The sequence below is a fragment of the Ixodes scapularis genome, unplaced genomic scaffold, assembly GCF_016920785.2.
Source record: "Ixodes scapularis isolate PalLabHiFi unplaced genomic scaffold, ASM1692078v2 PGA_scaffold11__112_contigs__length_91849675, whole genome shotgun sequence".
Taxonomy (NCBI): Eukaryota; Metazoa; Arthropoda; class Arachnida; order Ixodida; family Ixodidae; genus Ixodes; species Ixodes scapularis.
The window spans coordinates 31,403,119-31,424,483 of NW_024609837.1; positions in this window are offsets into that span (position 1 = coordinate 31,403,119).

Here is a 21,365-nt window from a genome sequence, read left to right on the forward strand (position 1 = left end):
GCCTAGAACAACAAGCAATGCGTCGCGGAAATCTGGGACTCCGTGAGAATGTGAAGCTAGCGGTTGGGATATAATACGAACGTTTGAGAAGATGACGTGGCCTGGTTTGAAAGATGATTGAATAAAACAAAAATTCTTAATGAGCCGACGTCCGCCTAAGTGTAATACCACGAAAACATGGTATTGTGAACGCGCGTGGGATTTATATCTGTGGAAAACAATTTCCAGTAAGATATATATATATTTTTCTTTCTTGCTGACAAGTTAGTTTCACTGAGATAGATGCTACAGGCGGCCCCGTTGTAATTTGTTGTTATGACGAAGTTAGGCTTAGGTGGACGTCGGCTAATAAAGAAAGTTTCTTTTTTCTCAATTATCTTTTGATCCAGGTAATGCCATGTTGTCAAACTTTCGCATTCTAACCCAACTGCTAGCGTCACATTCTCACCGAGTTGGAGCATTCTGCGATGTATAGTTTATTTACCCGGGCCGAAAAACACGGTTCTCTTTCCCGGGAACTCATACGTCAAGTGTGTAGCATTTTTTTATCTTTCGCAGACACGGCGGTCTTTGTTAAAGTATTTTTGCCCGATCCTAAAGAAATCTGCTTGACTAAAAAATTAAGAAACAGCGTGTCATTGCTTTGGGAATGTGCGTTGGTGCGCCATAGAACGATATTAGGCCGGACAACTGAAATCACAGATGCAATATCAGCAGAATACAGCGACAACCTTTATTCGGCGAATGCAAACGGGGAAAAAAGCAACTCGAAGTCGTGGCTTGACAAGCTTCTGCCTCCATCACAAAAGCAAACAACGCGATTATACACAATATTAGAAATAATAATAAGCGTGAAACACTTGACCAAAATTAATGCGCCTAGCGTATACCGCCACCCACGCTATGACCTGGCCCACTGCCGTGCCGTCCCGTCCTCAGTGACAGTTGCTATGGTTACGCTGCTTGTCGGCGCGATGCGAAGCGATTTTTGCTTACATGTGTTTCAGGCGCCACTGTAGGGAATGAGGCGGCGGAATGCTCGTGACATTAGACAACGAGTGTTCCGCTGGAGCTCGGGGCACCCACGAGAGAATAATACCCAATTCACACGGCAGAGTAAAGGTACCTTTAGCTTAGGTCCCTCAGCTGAAGGTACCTGTAGTAAACGGCGTTCTTGATCACACGATAAATAAACGAAGCACTTTAGGTTGATGTCGATTGCATTCCTGCGAAACCGCGAGAGGAGCACGTGAGAAATAGTCATTCCTCGAAATCGGTTTGACGAGCAGTTTTTGATTATTGTCTGTGAAATATCATATTTAAAATCTAAATATTATTTGTGTTTGCTTTCTCGGCACTTATTTTTTTTTTCTTTAAGTCTAAGGGCGCACCTAAATGAGTTTTGCTTTAAAACAACCGACCCGTCTGGTCACACTGGCCCTATATCATCTGCGTTTACGAGTTTCCATTGCGAGGTGGGCGACCTTTTCTTTTTAGCATATTAATTTTTCCGTAAAGTTCTCACTGAAGTGGCCTAAATAGTGCCCGGCAGAAACCAACGTTATTAGATTAGCTCAGTTATGGAACTGCTCATAGACGCTGCATGCACGAACAGTACCCCCCCCCCCCCCCCTCACTCACCACGAATCGCCAAGCGTCGCTCGACGCGCCGCCAGACGGCTGCTTTGGTAACTGAATCAAGAGACGTACATTTCAACGTTACTAGAATCGTAAAAACCAACGAAAAAAAAACTCTTTTTGTAGTAACTTTTATTGGAGTTGAGTACGAAATGGGGGGCGCGTGATGTTTTCTAAAATCTTTAGTTTACAAGGTTTTGCGTCACAATAGTATATTTTTCATTCAACCATGCCTCAGCGGTAATTTCAGGTAGCGCGTCCCGACCTAGGTTCATCTTAAAGGAGCTGTGCAACAATTTTTGTACTGTGCACGAATACCGCTTAAAACGGATCCCTAACGTTAATGACCTATGAAACACGCGTTCGTTTTTCACCCCACGCAATAGAAGTCTCAGAAAAAAAGTTAAGAAAAACGAGCAGCGTTCACCCCCTCAACTCGCAGCCAGAACAAGCGGCCACGTGATCTGGAGCCGACTATATGCCGCCAGTGTTGATCATAGCCACGCGCTGGGGTTGGCAAATCGCAGGACACGCGCTGAGTTCCAGACATTGTTATGGCTCGGCTGTTGTCGTTGCAGCGATTGGACACTGGTCGCAACCCGAATTTTTCGAGCTAGCAATTGTCACGAGCCCAAGTCGAGTGCCCACGCAATGCTCGGGTCCAATCTATGAACCGCATTCAAATATCGTCACTTGGGTGTACTGCGATCCCCGAATTACGTCATCAAATTTTGCAAAGGAGAGATTGAATGAGAATGATCGCTTTTGTCCTTGAAATTACACAAAGGAGTTTCTTGGCCAATGGCGTTGCGTGTGAGTATCCTCGAGTCCCAGGTGTGCCAGTAAGCTCGTGTAGAGAGAAAAACATTCCAATTGAATATCGTTGCACAGCTCCTTTAACTTCGGGGTGAATTCGCGGCACGTCCGCTGGGGAGACGGGGGTGGCATCCCTGTAACCCTTTCCACTGTATCTGTTTCGGCTTCGAAATGGCCGATTGAAGCCAAAATAGATGTTAGCTGCGGTTCCTCGAGTGACCGCTGCAGGGTAAATGGCGGCGTTGTGATCGCCATTTGGCGCTTCAGCTGGGCTCTTCGGAACGCATAGTTATGAAACGAAAATATGGATGGCGCTTCGAACGACGCTTGGTGGATTGAAGTGAGTGATGGGGGGTACCCCCCTCCGCGGGAGTTCCACAACTGAGGTAATCTAATAACGTTGGCAGAAACGAAGCACGTCAGAGTCTTACGGTTACCTCAGTCACGCCATCGAAAGGGAGGGACGACGACGAGGATAAAAGGTCCTAGGCGGGAGAGACGAACGACTCGTCTAAAACCTCGAAAATGAGCTCGCCGGGGTCCATCGTGTTCGGGTTCGTAGCAGACATTGTTTTCAACGTGTCGGAGCTGCTACTTGCTAGCTGGAGTATACGTTTCTCGTTAATGTATTATTCCATGGCATTTGTGTTCATAATCATTAAATAATTTGCTACTTATATATATTCAATTTGTTATAATGCACTAATAAGGATATATTTATATAGCTGTGATTTTTATTCTGAGTTCGTGGGTCCGCAGCTACTCCCTGTAGCTGTAAAGGGAGCTTGGCGAGCTCCTTTAACACAGGACCTCTTTTACCACTCATTCACATAGGAAGCGGATCCGCGTTCGCAAAGTGGTTGCGAACGCGGTTGTATAGAAGTTTTACACACGCGCCAGATTGAGCCGCCATAGCTTACCTTGTCTTGTCTCACCGAGATGCGGAGCCACTTTAGCGGGTGTTGACGACCCTCCATAAAGGCCTATACTAGGGAGAAACACACATCAACACTTAAAATGGCAATAACATGTCCTGATTTCGGAATGATGAAGGGAAGCGAACGGAAAGAGGAAACAAAAACTGAAGGTCGGTTATGGCGGCGCCCATGCACAGCTGCCTGAAAGCGTCTCTAAAGATCCAGTACAATCTCACGCGCACTTGATGACATAACGTGCGTGTGAAGTTGGACTGGATCTTTATAGACGCTTTGCAGCAGCTGTGCATGGACGCCGCCATAACTGACCTTCAGTTTTTGTTTCCTCTTATTTCGTTTATTTCACTTCATCATTACCATAGCAGGCCAGGTTATTGCCAGATTAGATTCAACTGTGTCCTTTTCTAATGCACCGGCCTTTGTAGAGGATCGTCAACTACCGTATCAGTTGCTCGGCATCTCGGTAAGACAAGAGAAGGTCAGCAATGGCGGCCGTAATTTGGCGCGTGTGTAAAGCGTCTATACAACCGCGTTCGCAACCGCTTTGCGAACGCGGATCCACTTCCAGTGTGAATGAGCGGTTAGTGAAAAGGACCTTTATGCGCCGTGCGATTGCGATCTCCAGCTCCCTTTACTGCAGGTACCTGTGCCAAAGGTACCTTTACGCTGCCGTGTGAATAATGTATAAGAAGCGGAAATAAATGATAGGCTTTCGGTTGAACATGACAACTGGGGAAGTGATCCGATATATGGATAATCGAGCAGATGAGTAAGTTTCCAGCGCCTTTTTCATTGAGCAGATGGCTCCGCCATGCAGCGTGAGCAGTTGGCGGCCCAGTCGTGAAAGACTTGTAAATAATCTTTTGCTGACTGCTGTTGCGAAAAGTCCCTACCGTGTGCATCAAGGCTTTGTTGTACTCTGACGTTGATCATGGCCAACGCGGCGTAGCGCAGCGCACAGTGCACACTGATTGGTCGCAAATACCGAGTTCCTGCTCGCCCGCCAATGAAAGGCGCACGTCCTACGCTGCGCTCGCTGAATGCGCTGGACATCGTAGTATTCCCAGCTCTCAGGACAGGGGCGCACTGGTGCCTATCAAAATAAAGCCTCTTCATGTTTCAAAAGTAGCGCAAAGTGCGCCGATGCACGAGACACATGAAACGTGCAGCCCTTGGGAAGATCATGGCGGACAGCAAAGCACTGAGCTAGATTTCATACGCCATGTTCTTCACAGAAGTGGTGCGCGGCACGTACCTTGAGCATGTCCACACTAGAGCCTAGTCCACACCAATGAATGATGGCTTTCATTGGGATGATCGTCGTAGGACAGCAGTACGAGGCTGGGTCTCATGCGTAAGTAGTTCTAGTTTTGCTATTTACGAGCAGTATTAGAACATTACTTTATATTTTACGTCAGAAACGTGTAGACAACTGTCTGCACGTCTCTGAAGTAAAAAATGTAAAATATAAGATTCTCAAGAGTCTTTATATAGAAGCCTATCATCCAGGAGCTAGGGAGCGCGATTCTCACACCACGGTACCGGCATTGCTGAACGTTGCGAATAATAGAGTACGTGCATCGTCTTCGTTGTCGTCACAGTTCATTTGTAGGACAGTACCAGGAACCGGTAATTATTTTAGGTAGTATGGGGACTTCATTGGCTAACAGAGCCTAGCTGGGTCAACATCTTTGTTCTAATTCATAGATGAATTAAGTGGGGTTCACGAGTTTTATTAACACCTTCGCGTTTCGCTTTATGACCCCCGCTATCTTACCTAAGCCACGGTGCGAGGTATATATAGGTGTGGACACCGCATGGGTTGCACCTGGAATGTTGGACCACACCAGACGTGCGGCATTCAAGGAAGGTCAATTAGGACTAACATTCATGTGGCAAGGAGCATGCTTGAGTGTTCAAAGGATGGAAATGGCCAAGTGGGCATGTTACAAATAGACTTACAAAAAGCTTTTGATCGGGTGCGGCATGATATATTACTACAAATCTTATCCTGGGCCAACATACCCGTGCCACACGGGCAACTCGAATGGCATTTGAACGATCGGCCAATCAGCGCGCGACACTCCGAGCGTGGGGCGTTCCACGCGCGACAGATCGCGAGCTGATTCGTCAATCACACGAATGTCATTCGTTGTAAATGGCATTCGAGTTGCCCGTGTGGCACGGGTATTAGAGCAGATAATAATAGACGGGTTCAGAATGACCTACGCCAACTGTCACAGTAAGCTAATTGTAAATAAAACATTGTCACGTAACATTTCCGTCCGAGTGAACAAGTGTAATGCGTTGTGCGGGTGTATATTTGGAAATGTGGAGGTTAGAGGACGCGATGCAACAATTTTTGTACTTTGCGAAAATACCGCTTAGAACGGATCCCTGACGTTAAGGACCTATGAATCACGCGTTCGTTTTTAACCTCACGCAATAGAAGTCCCAGAAAAAAAAATAAAAAAAAACGAGCAGCGTTCCGCGCAGCCAGAACAAGCGGCCACGTGATCTGGAGCCGATTATATGCCGCCAATGTTGATCATAGCCACGCGCTGGGGTTGGCAAAGCACAGGACACGCGCTGAGTTCCAGACATTGTTATGGCTCGGCTATTGCCGTCGTAGCAGCGACTGGACGCGGGCCACTACCCGAATGCTTCTAGAGCTAGTAATTATCACGAGCCCAAATCGAGTGCCACGCAATGTTCGGTTCCTATCTATGAACCGAATTCAAATATCGTCATTGGGGTGTACTGCGATCCCCACGTTACGTCATCAAATTTTGCAAAGGAGAGATTGAATGAAAATTATCCCTTTTGTCCTTGAAATTACACCGCAACAAAGGAGTTTCTTGGCCGGTGGCGTTGCGTGCGAGTAGCCTTGTGTCCCGCTAGTGCCAGTAAGCTCGTGTAAAGTGAAAAACATTCGACTTGAATATCGTTGCCTCGCTCCTTTAAGATGCTGGCGTACGCGGATGACGTAGCTATTTTTTGCCGCAATAAGAAAAGTGTCGCACTGACTAAATTGCTCATATACAGCAAGTGACTCGTCGCAACTTTGAAATAGCTGACCAACTATACACGCTGTATAAATATCTACACAACCACAACTATTTTATTGTGAGGCAACTGCGTCTACATCTACGGAAATACGCCACAGCCTTCTTAAGTGTCCTCCTCTAGGCGCCGTTTTCGACGTCGTCCGAAACGTCTTTCTCTGGGCATCGTTCTTCAAATCGTCCTAGACGTCGTCCTTGACTTGCTTTCGCCTTCCTGCACGTAAGTAGTCTTAAGTGTAGTCGTATAGTGTTCTGTTTGTTTGGTTCAGCGATGGTAGAACGCGTACAGAAACATAACGAACACCATGATGATGCGCTTGTTACGTTGTCTGACTGGTCCCATCAGGTATACTCCGTGTCACTATAAAGGTCTGTTCACACGATGCATCTTTTAGGCGCGCAACAGTTTCGCGACACTCAAGTTTCGCGAAATGTGCTCGTTCACACGTACCGCTTCACGTGCAATAACGATGACGTTTAGACTCGCGAAAATAGTTTGGGTGTTGACCATAAAGTGGCGCTTCAGTTGAAAGCCAACATCATCATCATCACCATTAGCCATTCAACGTCGTGTTCTCCATCTCCCGCCACATTCTAAGAGTCAAAACGCAGGCGAGCTGGTGAACAATCATAATTAAGAAATAAAACCTTAAGACAAGGAAACAAAAAGGGACATACATACCACCGTCTTAAAACCAGCACAGCAGACAGCTGTCATTTACTTCCATTTACTTAATTTACTCTTAAATTGTCATTTACTAGTTGTTGAATTGTCATTTACTGCCATTTACTTTATTTACTGTTGAATATGTATAATTTGGATGGAGGTTGACAAAGAAGAAGACTGTTGTGGAAGTAAATGAGAGCTGTACGCTGTGCTGGTTTTAAGACGGTACTGTGTACGTCCCTTTTTGTTTCCTTGTCTCAAGGTTTTATTTCTTAATTATGACTAAAAATAGACGCCAATTATCATCATCACCAATTACGTCTTCGTCCATCGCTGGATTTTTTTCAGATATGCTACTCACTTTTCCTTCAGTGGTGCTTGACGTGCTTGCGGAAGCGCCGGCAGTATCCATCGTTCGTGGTTTCGGTTTTTTTCGGATTTGGCTCGGCTACAACACCGGCAGTGAAGTGGTCTTCTCAAACAGCTCGCTCCCCCCTTAAAGGCCACGTGAGAGCGTTTCTGAGCGGCCATTGGCGGCGCCCTCGTATGGTTACCTTGTGGGCAACCTGGCGATTCCAAGCGGTTGGCCCAGGCTGCCCCTCCGACAATCATAAGTGGTCATCTTGACCACGAGGGGGCCAAGGGCAACTGGCCACGCGAGCGGCGCTCCGCCGCTGATAAAAGGCCGTCGCAGCGGATGCGCGGGGGCTGTTGGGATCGCGGCGCAGGCGATAGCGGTCATTAAATGTTTACGTGTTGTTGAACTGGTGTGCTGTGTCATTCTCCGAGACGGGTAGCAGCAAGGGAAATCCCACAACCTTCCGTGACGTCATTCCCTTGCGAACAACAAGTTCGATGGTGTTTGTAATTGGCATGGCGGAAGCTTGAAATCATAGCGTTCTTGAACCAACACCCTCTACCAACACTGTCAACACCGTCAAAGCTGAAGTCCTCACGTTCCTCTTATTTCCGTCCATGAGAACTCCTTCGCTGACGTCATAGTCAGCATTCAGCCAATTGTGGAAGGCCGATCACTGCGACGCTTTCGATCGCGCACGTCGCTAATAGCTGCGTGTAGTGCAGGCGAAGGCAACGCCAGGCGAAGAGATAAAGGGCGCACACTAGGAAGGTGGGACGCGAGAGGAGGGCAATGGATGGTGAGGGGAGAAAAGGAGAGCATTGGGAAAGCTAGAGAGAAGAGGTTTTTGTCCTCCTCCCCAGCCTTCCTACTCCTTTCTCCCCTCGCCTGTCTTTGACTTCGCCTGCACGGTACGCACCTATAGGGGGCATTCACTCAACGCCATATTTGATGGCGCTGTTTAGAGCGCATGCTCAGAACCAGCTCAGGTTAATAGGTTGCCAATGTACGGGGCCGAGGGCTGGTCACACCGTGGGGCTGGTCAAGCCTCCTTTGAAGCTTTTACCCTTTGCTCCACCATGCTTCATGGAAAATAAACTATTATTATTATTACAAGGCAGGCAATCTTGATGGTGTGGAATGCACATTGCAAAATAACTGTGGAAGCTTAACATCAGCACGCGCTCAGCATTCGCGCACACAGCTATGGCCGCCAGTGAATACTTCCTATAGGGAGTATTCAATGGCGGCCATAGCCGTGTGTGCGACTGCTGAGCGCGTGTTCATGGCGAGCTTCCACAGTTCTTTTGCAACGTGCATTCCGCACCATCAAGAGTGCCGGTCTTAGCAGCCTATTGTTGTGAGCTCGTTCTGAGCATGCGCTCTAAACAGCACCCACAAATATGGCGTCCAGTGAATATTCCCTATAGTAGACACGAGCTTCTGCGACGTTTCGTCGACGACGTATTTTCTTTTACCAAGAGCGTAAAGCAAGCGCGTAACTCAATAAAAGGCATGCCCCCCCCCCCCCCCCCCCTCTTCCCCACCAGGCGAGACGCAAAACGTTTGTCGCGAAGACAGCAGACTTCTGTTCGACGAAACATCGAAAGGTTGGCAAGGTGTGTGGTTGAAACTAACGCGGGAAGTTTTCTTAATGAAACGAAACGATCTGTAGATACTACGAACTACTTTCTTTTAATTTATCGTATTCGACAGTGTATTATTGTATTATTCTGTCCACCCCTCATTTTGGACGCGTTGCAATGCAAGCGTGACGTTTTGCATTGCTTAATGTCACAACTCAGACTGCGTTTTTTGGTCTAAACATATGTTTCGGCATCGTCATTAGCTGAGCTGCCTCCGTAACTTACGTTGATTGGCTCTCCGAGTGTTTTGCGGGAAAGTGGACGCACGGGCTTTTTTTTAGTGTTGAAAGCATAGACTTCGTAAAAACATTGAGAAAAAATACACAAAGAACAGTTTTAAGAAAAACTTATAAAGTTCCGATTTAGTCCCATCGAGTCCTGGCGTTTGCACATCGACAAATCGCCTACCGCTTGCTCTATTTCATCCAAAGAAATCGGCTGTTCCAGAATTGTTTTCTTGTCTTCTGATAACTGGGGCATCTCGGATACCAAGCTGCCGACAGTGTGTAAATTCTTCTGTTGTACTTTGTCGCTAAAAAGGTCACTGCAATATTCAACGAAGCTTTCCTCGATTTCTTTTGTGGTAATGCCGTTGCTACGCTCGATCTTGGTTATTTGCTGCAAAGCAACATGTCTCTTTTCATCGGAAAAAGCGTGCTTCGTGGGTTGTTCCAGTAGACAATGCTGCGACTGTGATTGCACGACGGCACCTTGATAGCGTCTATTGTTAATATCTTCAAGTCGGGCTTTTATAAAATAAATATCATCTATACCGTTTCCGGGATTTTCGAATTCGGCGATACGAAGAATCTGCAGCTTACGCCGCAAAATGTCTTCTGCTCGCACAGCGAACATTATTTCCGTTGACCTTTCTATCGCTGTCATCTTCACTTCTTCCTTGAAGAATTCTCATTCTTCGAAAGCGTTGCGATGTTTCTCTTCCTTTACTTTTGTTAGTCGCTCTTTTTTGGTTCTAGCATACTGTGAGTCATTACATGGTGCATTATTCTACCAGAAAACACTTAATAGTGACTAATCGCTGTGTTTTTCTCCTGGGACGCCGTCCTTCCATTCCAGACTGTGTACACAGACCCCTCGGCGTGAAACGCGACAGGAAAGCGAAAATTTTAACACTCAAACACAGTTCTAGCGAGTTCCTCTGGTGTCCGCCTGTCCCTGGTGGTCTGGTGGGGGGCGGGGCGTCTCGACGTACCGTACTCGCTTGATGACCTCTGGAAGCGGTCGTTTCTGCGTCGGGCAACGGTCCTCGACACCCGGCGTGTCGTCAATACACCACTTGCTTCATTGGCTCGCAGAATCCATGTCTTCGCTGTCGTTTTGGTTAGGGCCCTTCTGGTGGTTGCGTTCCTCGTTCTTTGCGCCTGCCGGTTCCACTGCCGCCTCGTCGGACACCTTGGGTATGAAGGCGGGCTCACGACCAGGCTCCTCAAGCGGTCCTTTCTCGCTGTTGCTTGTCGTCGCTGTCGCAGGGGCAACGTCACCCTCTTTAGTCGCCGTTAGAATGGTGCCATCAGTGGCGCGCTCCGCCTCGTCAGCGTTCATGTCGAAGATGTCCGCGCTTTCCAGTGCAATCTTTTCGACCGCGCTCGCGTACGTTTTCACGCAGTCGTTCGCCTGATGCCCGATGCGGCGGCACTTTGTGCACTTGGGAACGCGGCACTTTCGTCGTATGTGTCCGGTGCGACGGCGTCGCAAACATAGCGTGGCGCGTCCAAGACTGACGATGAAGGGCGTTGCCGCCGAAAAGCGCTGCTGATGTGGCATAGTCTCCACAGTCGCGCCTTCCTTGAGCTTCATTCGGATGACTGGTTGTCGATTCTATGCCTTCGAAACCCTCAGCTAGCCAGGTCTCCCTAGCGATATCATTAACCTTGCTGCAGGGCTCCAGTGCTCGGCGTACTGCGTCATCGGGACGTGATATGACACCCAGTGGAGCCTGAGGCGAACCTCGTTGTTGTCGGGGTCCACAATGAAGCATCTCAGGCCTTTCGCTTTGAACTCGCGACAATCCAGCAGTCGACGCTTTCTCTCAGCGGTCTTGAGCGTCACAAGCCATGCATCGTTCATTTGGATTCTTCAGCAGTTCGTGCTTGAAATCGTTGATGCGATACGGTCGTCCTTTTAGGTCACAGTGCAAGATAACTGAATTTAAAGCAGCAATTCCTGCAGGCATTGGCGGGCATTAACGGGAGAAAAAGTTGATACTCGTCATTTGACGAAGACAAAAAACTTATACAATGTGTAGCGCAAACTAGCCCAACAGTTAATTTTGATTAAAAAACTACGGCCGGCAAGGGCCGTTGTTGACGCTCTAGAGAAGCTCATGACCATGCGACCGAACGGTGCGAGCACCGGAAGGAGAATTCATACCATGTGCAGTAACTGTAATGATTTTAAATTATTCTACTTCCTCGTCTAAGCCAAGCAGATGGCGCCACTGTGCGCCCTGGAAATAAAATAAAAAAATAAAAGGGATTGTGCGAGAGATTCTGCCTGAAAGACCGTCGTGAGGTTCGTGTCTGATTAGTCTGACTCCCCCGTCCGGAATGGATCCGCTGGACTCGACCGGCTACCGCCGACAGGGCTTCCAATGAGGTGAGCTGGCTTGGATCAAGCTGCCCTAGGCTGCGTTAAGATGTACACTCGGCGCAGCGACGTATGCCATATAGAAGATGCACCTCATAAAATACAAAACTGCGACGAGGATGGGATGTTTTCTTAAATATATTCAATTCAAGTATCGTTCCGTCTTTTGGGCAGTGGCCGTTGCTGTAAGCTTTTTTTAGGCTTTCATTAAACTGTCATCATAATGGCTATGGCGGCACTTCCCCCTCCTGCGCCTTTCCTTGCTGTCCCCGGTTTGCCGTTGCAGGCTTGACCGTCTTGGAAGCAAACGTTCCTGTCGTTTCTTGACGCTTCTGGGTTAGACGACGTTGCGCCGAAGCGCAAGAAGCAGATTCTCTTTTCGTTGCTAGGCGTCGAGTCAGCGGATTGTGACCGTTTTTCGTCTTGATGCTGAGGCGGTTGCTGAAGGCGTAAATGAATTCGACGCTTTTGTGAGCGCGGTAGAGAAACACTTCGAGTTTTCGGGGTGCATCGTGCTGGAGCGGAAGAAGTTGCGTGCTCGAGTTCAAGGTTCGTTTTGCGGGTGCTGTCAACACTCTTGATGAGCATTTTTGCGAAACGTCCTTGGAAGGACTCGAGTCGAAGCGGGCGCAAGATCGCATTCTCTCTGAGTGTGTGGGCACCGACGTGCCAACTCTTCAGCGCGCAGTTCAGCTAGCAAGGGAGTTTGAACAACTGGCGCGGGTTTCTGACGAGTTTAATCAACGGCTAATGCCTGCTATCCCAACGACGAACGTGCCTGTCGAGTACATAGAGGTACCAGGTCCCTTGAGCAGAGCCAGCCCACGAAGGCCTCGGCAAGTTGGCCATCACAACTACCCACCTGGATTCCCTTGGCCATCCCCGGCGGTTGTTTCTGGGATTTTCCATAGGCCATCGACGGCCAGTCATGTACCACGCGCCTTAGTTCGAATAAGTCAACCACCGCAGCGCGAACCTCCTCCCTATCGTCTCAAGGAGTGGGAAAGTGGCGGCGACACCTGCTGGTTCTGCCGCCGGCGCTACCATCTTAGGGAGGTATGCCCTACGCTCCATTCGCAGTGTTTTCGCTGCAGCAAAGATGGAGCACTTCGCCGTTGTCTGCCGGAGCCTTCAATTTCCTCCGACGTTCTTCCCGCGAGATCAACGCCCGGCGTTGCGTTTCCGTCCCGGGCAAGAGGCCGCAACGCGGCGCGACAGTACAGCAGTCGAGAATCACCGAATAGTCCAGTCGAGGCCGCTGCAGAGGAGGACTACAACGCCTTCTACGATCACCAGAACAGCATAACAGCCATGGACAACACTGTCCCCGTATCAACAACGGAACAACGCACCTTCTATCGAAGCCGCATGAACGCTTTCATTGCGGACGTTAAGGTAAATGAACTTCACTTACGCCTACTCATTGACACGGGTTCCCATGTCTCCATTCTAAGCGAGAAGATCTTTTGTTAACTTGATCCTGATTGCCAGATCCTGCTGCATACGCCCCCCAAGAGACTTGTGCATTACATGCAAGGGACAATACCTATATATATCTTGGGGTGTTTTGTTTTGGGCAGACGGGTTTCAAAGACAGATTGGCAACCCTCGAGTTTTACGTTTTTTTAAGCGGATGTTCCTTGCTTGGTATCGACGCTGTTCAAGAGCTCATGATTACTTTGTTGTGTGCCGAAAATGAATGTGCACATGTTGATGCAGCTGACAAGGAGCGACCTGTCCAGCGAGATGTGAGGCCCGTTGACGCCCAGCGGCGCAGCCCATTCACATCATCGTCGCGCCGCCAGCAGTCAAGTGTCCAGGATCCGTTCGGGACTCCCTCGTCGGGTACAACGTTCCCCACCCATGTCCGTCATCGGCAAGTGATGCAACGGGTCAAAAATATGTCGGGAACCCTGGCTACCTGTCATCGGCCAAGCCGGTCTACTTCCCGTCGAGTTCAACTCAGCCTATACAAGTGAGCCATTATGAACACAACTCAAGTATACTTCAGCATCTGAATGCACAAATGTACATTCTGACGCAAGTCCTTCTGGTGTCCCTCTGCGTGACAAGTCGAAGCTGCCTCCAGGGTTTGAAGATTTTGAGTCTTTGTTCGGTCCCAAGTTGGGGTTGGTAAAAAACCACACCCACTCAGTCAAGGTGCGGCACAGCGTGTTGCCTGTACAGTCTAAACTTCTCCGAATTCCGTTCACGCTGCGAGATGCCGTCTCTCAGATCTTTAAGCTCGAGCGCCAAGGCGTCATCGAGCGCATCGACGCGTCAGAATCGGTGTCCCCCATTGTTATAGTAAAAAAGCCAGATAATAGTTTCCGGATGTGTGTGGAGTTGCGCGCTCCCAACCAAGCTGTTGTTATAGATTATTTTCCTCTTCCGTACTTTTGAGCTCCTTATGAGGGGCCGCACATCTTTCGAAGTTGGAGCTTGCATCCGCTTATCACCAGGTCCGACTCGACCCTGCTAGTCCTGACCTGACGGCGTTTGTCACTCACGAAGGACTTTTTTGGTCCAAATGGCTTTGTTTTGGTCTGGCGTCCGCGCCCGCTGCTTTTCAGAAATTGATGCACAAGCGGCTGAAGAGGTGTAAGGAAGTACAATTTTACTTAGACGAGGTCATTGTGTATGGAGCGTTTCAGCAAGAGCATGACGATAACCTGCACCACGTACTTGCGTGCACTTCCCAGGCAGGAATGAAACTGAAATCACCGCACCATGAGACTTGTCACAGGACTCCCCAATTATACAGCCCTGGAAGACCTAAAGAATAATGCAGGAATGAACCAGATCCAAGACCGGGCGGAGGTGCAGAGCATAACGCACTTTTAAAGGCTTGAGAGAACGAACCATGGCAGAAAACTACTTGAAATCATTGGCTACGAGTCAGAGGGGAGACTTTCATTGGAAAACTCAGCACCACCGTGGCAAGACACAAACATCGTTGATCATCGACCCCTGCCCAGGGCGCCTAACCAAGGACGCAGAGCACGGGCGGCAACACAACACGCTAAATGGTGCGACAAACACGCGCACGAAGAGGAAATCAGATACACGGACGCATCTAAGACAGAAATAACCACGGCCACGGCTTGGAGCGACCCCAAGAAGTCCATAAGTCCATCGCTAGAAGTTGTCCCGGTTGTTACCTCGCCATCGGCCAGAACAGGATAGTTTGGAAGCAGTGCATAACTTTTCCTCGAAGCGTCTATCGGACAACCACATGAGCTTATTGTCGAAGGGCCTGAATTTCGCAATTGTCCCACGGAAAGTGCCCAAACGTGATATCATCGTGGTGGTTGAGGAGAAGTTGCGGCATATCCAGGATACAACTGGGGTAAACTGGGCTCGTAGCCGAATTGTAAGTGTCCTGGCGAATGCAAAAACCACTCGCACGAACCTTACCGCTGGGGAACGCACGGCGCTAAATGATCTCAAATCAGATAAATCTATCGTTATCCTCTCGACAGATAAGGGAAAGGGTACTGTGTTTCTAGATCGAAAGGATTATGCGGAGAAAATGTTCAGCATCTTGAACGATCCCTCGCACTTTATGAAGCTGAACCGTGACCCGACAGCAAAATCAGAGCGCAGCTCGTTGAGCATTTACGGGTACTACGTAACAAAGGACGCTTGGATCAAACGTTGTACCGCCGACTGTTTTCTTCGGACGGGGCCACTCCCACCGTCTGTGGCCTACCTAAGGTGCATAAGAGGGCTGCCCTCTCCGTCCTATCGTATCTTTTGATGGTTCACCAACTTACAATCTGTCGAAGTTCTTGGGTGAAGTGCTGAAGCCGTTAACTGAGGACAACTCTAGGCCGGTTAGAAACTCTTGCGATTTTGTAACCCAAGTCCCTACGCAGCAGCTTGATGATGACGATGTGGTGGTGTCTTTTGATGTTATCTCATTGTTTACAAATGTCCCCATTGGCCTAGGGACATTTGTAATGTCCTCAGGCCATTGGCGTGAGGACATTGGACCCAGGCCATTGACGTGAGGGCGGTGAGTGCGTGAGGGGCCTGGGGACAATTGAAATGTCCCCCGATAGCCCCCAGGCCCCATTGGCCTGGGGGCTATCGATTATGTAGAGGCGCGTTTGAAAGAAGATTGTAATTTGGAGAGTCGTACGTCCTTACTTGTGGAGGATACAGTAATTTTGTTGCGGTTTGGCTTGAATCAAACCTACTTCAGTTTCGCCAACACGATTTACCACCAAATCGAAGGGTGTCCTATGGGAAGTCCTGTTTCTGTTACCGTAGCAAACTTAATGATGAAACATGGTTGAAACACGGGTGCTGAACTCAGTGCCCTATCCGGTGAAAATGTATTGTAGGTACGTAGATGGGCACTTTTGTAATTTTGAAAATAAGTAACCTGGATGATTTCCACGTGGCGCTGAACAGCGTACACCACGCCATTCAGTTCACGTACGAAACAGAGAGAGAGATAATGTGTTGCCTTCCTTGGATGTGCTGGTACGCCGGGCCAGTAATGGCAGTGTGGAAACGACGGTGTACCGTAAGCAGTGTGACACCGGAAATTTTTTGTCCTTTGACTCGCATCACCTGACCGAACACAAACGGTCCGTTGTAAGAAGCTTTTTATCACGTTGTGAGGCAGTGTGCTCTTACAAGCAGCTACGGTTGCAAGAGGTAGAAAATGTGGTTGGTGCGTTAGAGCGGCGCCATTATCCCAGGACGTTTATTAACGATACGCAGAGGCGAATGCAGAGGGGAAGGGGGAGTGAGACACGAGTGCGGGCAACGTCTATTGTATCTATTCCCTATGTACAGGGCGTGTCAGATGCTGTTCGGAGAGCTTTGCGCCCGCTGGGCGTACAAACTGTTTTTAAACCACATTATACCTTGGCGAATGTGTTCCCGAAACCGAAGGACCGTCCCTCTGCAAACGATCAGAGTGGGGTCGTATAGAAAGTGCAGTGCGGGGATTGTGACGCGACTTACATCGGCGAAACAGGCAGAAAAAGGGCAACGAGATTGAAAGAACACAAAAGGGACGTTGCCAAGGCCACCCATGCCACGCGGTTCAAGACGGAACTTGTCGAACACTGCTGGACGACAGGACACAGTTTCTACCCGGACAATGCGACGACACTGGCCCGAGAACAAAGCTGGGGGCAAAGAAAATTCGTCGAGTCCTGGTTCATTCGTCGTGATGCATCGGTGTGCGACACCAACCGTGGCCCCCTGCCGGACCTTTACGGGGATGTGTGTGATAAGTAGACTGGTCGACCTCACCTCATTTGTGTCAGTGTATACTGAAGATGCCACCTGCATAGGTGGCGAAACGTCTGTACCTTTTGTTATTAATTTGTTATGTTGAGTCGGAGTAAACCTTTTCAATCGAGACTGACAAGGCGGCGAGATTCGGGCTGTGGCACCCGGAATAATAAACAAACTCTTACCCAAACCAAATCCCCGTTGCGAAGCCGGTTAACATTAGAAGTCAATTCTTTTCGCGGCGGATTCAAATAACGGACGTGAACATCACGTTTCTCTGTTGATTCGTCTGCTGTAACGCTAGGACTACAGCGCTTTGGACGCCTCACCAGCGACAGGTGCCACCTTGTTTCGATAGTCACTGACGTCACGTCAGCGTCGCGTTGTGATTGGTTGCCGCTTTGCCGGTTCGTGAAAGTGGTTGGGAGAAATCGGTCCCGAAGCGGTTGGCAAAAACGCGCTCCAACTGCTCGATCCTAGCCACTTTGCGGTTGAGAACGTGCGGATCCGCTTCGCATTTGCGGATCCACCTCCAGTGTGAACGCGCAATTACGGCCCTTACGCCCCTCACGCACTCATGGCCCTCACGCCACTCACCGCCCTCACGCCCCTCACTGACTCATGGCCAGTGTTGTACACGTTACTAAAAAAAAGTAATCGATTACAATTACTATTACTCTTGGCTAAAAAGTATTCGATTAGATTACTTGATTACTCAACGGCAAAAGTAATTGGACATTACTTAAAGAAGTAATCGTTACTTTTCCGGTTACTTTATTGTGTGAAGACACATCTTTAGCGCTCATAACAATGAACTACTTCCAACCTATATTTCACATTTGCACAAGTATTGAAGAAAAACTGGCTCCCTCTTCGTGGTCGTTCCACCTTCACAATACGGACACAAGCATAAAATTCGTTTGAAGACGTTTAATGATTTGGGCGTTCGCCAGAGTGTGTGTGTGTGTGGGGGGGGGGGGGGGGGGGGGGAGCGGAGGGGGTTCTAGATCTTGTTAAGCTTGAGCAAGGGATGTCGCTCAAAGTTTGCGTCGCTTTTTTATTATTCACATGTGGATGAGCTCGCATGTTATACAAAAGAGCAGCAGCTCCAGGATTTGAAACGGATCATGTGTAGTATCCATTAGCGGTAGAGATCGCCCCGACCACTTCTCAACTCGAAACATTGCTTGTCACAAAGACGACGTAGGGGAAATGGGTAATATTTCAACTGTTTTTGCTATATTTTGCATCCGCTTTAGGAATTCATCGGTTGTGGCTCTCCTACGGGCTGCGAGTAGGTACCATAAGCAAGATTTTTTTTTATTTCTGTGTGTGCTTGCGTGAGGGGGCTAATTTGAACGAAGGACTCACAAAGCTACATTCTGCTTCCTCAAACTTCGCCCTGAATGGCCTTTGTCACGCACTGTGGCCTCCCTGGGGCTTCCCACTCCCAGTCCCAACTTGAAAAAAAAAACAAAAAAAAAAACGGACATTCCACAGATACTGTACATAAAAAAGACATTGACCTCGTTTCCTACAGCTCCGCAAAAATCTTTTTTTTTTCGTTCGAAAAAAAAAGAAAAATTTTATTTTTGTTATTTCATAAAATAAAGGGTGTGCCCGGGGGGGGGGGGGAGGGGGGCGTCCCGTGGACAGATTGTAACGGTTACAAGTAACTTTATTACTTCAAAAAGTAATCAGATTACTCTTGTGATTACTGCCTAATAAAAGTAATCAACTGATTACAAAGTTACTCCAAAAAGTAATCGATTACAAGTAATATGATTACTTGTAATGCGTACGGTACAAGTCTGGTCATGGCCCTCACGCCTCTCACGCACTCACGGCCCTCACACACTCATGGCCCTCGCGCCCCTCCAGAGGTCGGCATTTTAGGTCGCCCTCACTCACCCTCACCCGCACACACTCACCCTAGCCTCTCACTCACCCTCACAGCTACACTCACCTTCAGCCCCTCACTCACCCTCATCCTCACAGTCACACTCACATTCAGCCCTTCACTCACCCTCAATGAACCTCCCGGCCCTTACGCCCCTCACTGCCCTCACGCACTCATACCCCTCACGCCCCTCACGCACTCATTTCCCTCACACCACTCACCGCCCTCACGCCCCTCACTCACTCATGGCCCTCACGCCCCTCACGCACTCACCGCCCTCACGGCCCTCACGCACTCATAGAACTCACGCACTCACTGCCTCACGCACTCATACCCCTCACGCCCCTCACGCATTCATGGCCGTCACGCCACTCAGGCCCGCTTGAGATGGAGCAATTTCGCCGAGAAACTTGACGTTGCAACACCTGCAACACGGGTCGCCTGCGTTCACACGCAGGAACCAATTGCTGCAATTTGCCATCATCATCATGTAATTTTTTTCTTGCACTATTTAGACACAATTACGCGCTATAAACGTGTTTTTACGCATTTAAATCTCGTTGAGAATAATGCATCTTTCTGAAACAGTTTATTTCCAAAAAAAAACGATCAATTTCAAACCAGAACCAAGTGTTTTGTTGTAATCATCACCGGTATAAGGTATCACGTGAAAATATCGCGTCCCTGATTGGCCTTGAGCCGCTTCAAACGTCTTCGAATTGCACCGAGTTGCTCGCTTGTTTCGAGCAGGACCCGATCTCAGCAATTTGTGTCGTACTGGGGAACGCTAGGGGACAGTGATGGCCTGGAGCTGAGCCAATTGGTTAGACATGCCTACTTGAATAAAAGCTGAACGTTAGGAAAAGCAACGGAGAGAAGAGAACAAAGAACCACACTCCTTTTCCTCAACCTTATCCTAAAAGGTATCTTCTTCTTCATCAGTCAGAGCTTAGATTTTAGACACAAACTTCCTTTTTCTCCACCGCCATAAACACCAAAATTGCTGAGAAAGTTGCTCCGTCTGAAGGGGGCCTCACGCACTCACCGCCCTCACGCCCCTCACGCACTCATGGCTCTCACACCCCTCACGCACTCACCGCCCTCCCGGCCCTCACACCCCTCACGCCCCTCACGCTTTCATGCCACTCACACACTCACCGCCCTCACACCCCTCACGCACTCGTGGCCCTCACACCCCTCAAGCATTCACGGCCCTTATGGCCCTCACGCCCCTCACACACTCACCGCCCTTACGCCCCTCACGCACTCCTGACCCTCACACCCCTCACGCACTCACCGCCCTCACACCCCTCATGCACTCATGGCCCTCACACCGTTCACCGCCCTCACGCCCCTCACGCACTCATGGCCCTCACACCCCTCGTGCACTCGCCGCCCTCACGGCCCTCACAGCCCTCACGGCCCTCACTCACCCTCACATTCATGAATTTTCCTGGTTCAGAAACTCACTCACCCTCACCTCACCTGTGAAGATGAGGGTGAGTGAGGGCCCTCATGAGTCATGAGTGAGGTTTGCCGAGGTATGATTCGCCGGTGTGAACGCGCCTTTAGACGACTCGGGAGATGCGATGTTTTTTTTTAATTTTTTTTTTAGTTGGCTGCAACAATAAACACTTAAGGTTTAACTAAAGAAAACATGTAGTGTTAATTTCTATAGCGATCAAACTGAGAACATATTTTTACCCTCAGGAGCACAGGGGCAATACGCGTGCGCTTTTCACATTGGGTCTATTTGTCACGCTTTGAAGAGCGCATTGCATTAATTGTTTTCATTTCGTATAGCTGCTTTCTTAGCATTGTGAATTTGGGCTGTTTTGCTGTTTTATTTCCCAACGTGGGAATTAGTTTCTTCGGGATTGGGTCAATCCTGGGTAAAAATTTATTTCCCAAACTTATCTAATGGCGAATTCCACTGGTCGTTTTGGAGCGCGCCGGGATCGACTTTTCTGGAGCGAGCCTATTTCACTGGGCGATCGGGATTGAGACCGACATGTTTCACTGGTCGTTTTGGATTAGCTCCCGCTCCAGATCTTGATCTGGATCCGATGGCGAATTCCACGGGGCGTTTTGGAGCGCGCCGGGATCAGTTGACCAGATCCGGAATGGAGCTCACAATCCGAACGGGGTCGCGCCGGCGATGGATCCCCATGTGGAACATGACCACTGCTCCGGGATCGGCATTTGCCTTCATGTCATTCGACTGCCGGGGAATCCCCTTTCCGCGGCCGCCGCGGTCGTTTTGAAGACGTTTTCGCCATCGCGGTGCTAACACGTGTTCAACAACAGTCGGGCAACATGTTGCTGCCGCCCGGCAAGAGTGTTGCCCGATTTGTTGTCCGACAACCCTGTCAAACCGTGCTGACGGCGAGGACAGCACGGGGAACGCTCCGCCATCTTGATTGTTTACCTTCGTTCGTGTGCGGCGCGGAATCGCTGGAAATGTGACTCTACAAAGC